Genomic DNA, 2453 nt, shown 5'->3' on the forward strand with positions numbered 1-2453 from the left:
TTTTAATTTTTTTTAATTTTATTATTTTTCTGTGAGTGTACCATCAAATCAGATCTGACTGGTACAGGAGGAGATTGTCCCTCCTTCCCTGGCAGAGCATCTGGTGGATTTGAACCGTGCGCCTCTGGGATTGTAGTTGCAGCTCCTTGCCACTAGGCCACCAGAGCTCCCATATTCTTTTTTATACAAAGTCTTCAAAATATTACATTTATAAATCTTACATTTATTTACTCTTACAAACCCGTTATCACTATCATGAACCGATGGGACGGAGGAGAACTGCCCCCACAGAATTTCCAAGGCTGTAAACATTTATGTAAGCACACTGCTCCATCTTCCTCCTGTGGAGTGGCTCTAGTGGCACGCAGCCACTGACTTTGTGGCTAACCGCAGAGCACCTAACCGCTATACCACCAGGCCTCCTAAAACACTTATAGCCACTAGTGTTGAGTCTATTCCGACTCATGATGACCTGCTGTGGGATTTCTGAGGCCATAAATCTTAAAAAGTAGAAACAACCTCATCTTTCTCCTACAGAGCAGTTTCTGAGTTTGAACTGCCAACCTTTTGGTCAGCAGTCCAACACTTAAGAGTATATTCTAATTGAAATTCGCCACATTTCAAATTACCATGCTGACAATAGGTACATATGCCTAAATGGCAACTGTGTTAGATAGCACAGGTTTAGATGAAAAAAATTTTTCTCTGATTTAGACTTTTTTGCATTTTTGACAATGGCTTGTAAATGATGATCAGATTTTTTTAAATATCATTAGTATTCAGTTAAAGTGTGGCAAGATTTAATGACCGACATTCTTAACTAAAAAATGAATTTGGATTTTTTTTTAATAGAAACGTACCATTTTGTTGCAAAGATTCCCACAAACATGAAAATATTATCTGAAAAAAGGAAAGTAGCCTATCAAACTCTACCTGCGTAATTGGGGAGGACAGAGGGCAGGCAGTGAGAGTTTTTTTTGGCTCACATGGGTTCAGGCTGCAGTGGTGGGGAGGTATGAGAAAGTAACCAGTCTAAAGTGGTTGATGTTACTTTAAAGAGCATGAAGAGAACTAGGAATCCCTGAGGGCCCAGCACCTCCATCCTAGGATGGACCTTTATAAAGGTACCTTTCCAAAAGGAAACAGGCACTCTGCACTTGAGAATTCTGTCCTGTGTCTGTTTAAAAGACAGCAGCTAGAATGCACCTGCAGAGCTGCTCTGGGCTGGGCTCAGCGCCCTTGTTCTGGTCTAGTCCCTGGGGACATTTATATTGAATATGTTTTTGTTGTTATGTGTTGTTGAGTCACTTGTGACTCATAGCGACCCTACATACAACAGCTCTGAACCCTGCTCTATCCTGAGCCAATCTTATTGACACATCTATCCCCATTACCCAAGTCACTGAGTCAATCTGTCTCATCCATGTTCTTTCTCTCATATACTGTCCCTCCACCCTCCCAAGTGTGATGTCCCTCTCCAAGGACTGGTCCTTTCTTGCAACATGTCCAGAGTATGTCAGATGAAGCTATACTTTTATATAAATAAACAGAGAAATGGAAAATATAAACTCTTGAGGGGTTGAGAAGAATTGTAGGGAACTTTGCATGAAGCCAGAACTGGCGAGGTCTGCTCCTTGACCCCTTTGGCTTGAGGCCTCTCCTCCTTGTTTTCTCTTCTTCTGTGACTTCTTTCTTCTCTTCTGAGTCTCTTTTTTCATCCTCTATTTTGACTTTCTTGGCTTTTTTGAAGTTTAGAAGAGTTCTTGCAGCCACCCTCTCCCCCCTCATTAGAGTCAGAGAACTCTTCTTCACAGGTAATTTGTTTATCAGAGGAACAGATAGAGATGCGTTCGTTGGTCATGGTTGTCTTCATCCATATCACCGCTTTCCTCTGGGCTGGCATCCTCAGGAATGGCCTGCATTTGAACTCCAGGTGCAGGAGGCAGCATTCTCAGGTTCTCAGATGGTTTCTTGTTAGATCTTCTCTAAGTACTCATTAGTGTTCTGGGTGGTCATGATGTGAAGTTTAACATCTGGTCCAAAGTACTCAGAGTAGTCATTGTATGGAAGCTTATTTGGAATATCTGTGCTCATGGCCACAGCTGTTTCGTATGTCCAGCGCAAGGCAACGTTACGAATGGTGTAGCAGCCTCCTCCCAGCATCAGCAGATTGAAATTCCTCACAAATTCCACACACTTGGCATGTCCTTTGATAGTCAGATTGAAACAACCTAATCAGTCCCCAGAAAGAGAGTGTGAGCCACATTGAAAGATGACTGCACTAGGTTGGGACATCTCCCTTACTTTGGATAGGACCAACCTGAAATGCCCTCATAGAACTCCTTGTCAGTCCCATCTCGGAACGGGTAGTTAACGGCATCATACTTGCTTTACCAGCACCATTACCCCGTCTGTACCCTGTTTTTTTTTGTTTTTTTTTTCTATAATTATAT

At 42.3% G+C, this 2453-nt stretch overlaps 1 protein-coding gene and 1 pseudogene across 1 annotated transcript in view; one reads left to right on the forward strand and one right to left on the reverse strand.

The window, feature by feature from the left end:
• The window catches only part of STXBP3 (syntaxin binding protein 3), an 87054-nt gene that overhangs the window by 63758 nt on the left and 20843 nt on the right, over nt 1-2453 (forward strand). The gene's annotated exons all lie outside the window — the stretch shown is intronic.
• The window catches only part of LOC102855283, an 11668-nt pseudogene that overhangs the window by 2235 nt on the left and 6980 nt on the right, over nt 1-2453 (reverse strand).

This window comes from Elephantulus edwardii, unplaced genomic scaffold, assembly GCF_000299155.1.
Source record: "Elephantulus edwardii isolate Elephantulus edwardi_28Jun2011 unplaced genomic scaffold, EleEdw1.0 scaffold00020, whole genome shotgun sequence".
NCBI lineage: Eukaryota > Metazoa > Chordata > Mammalia > Macroscelidea > Macroscelididae > Elephantulus > Elephantulus edwardii.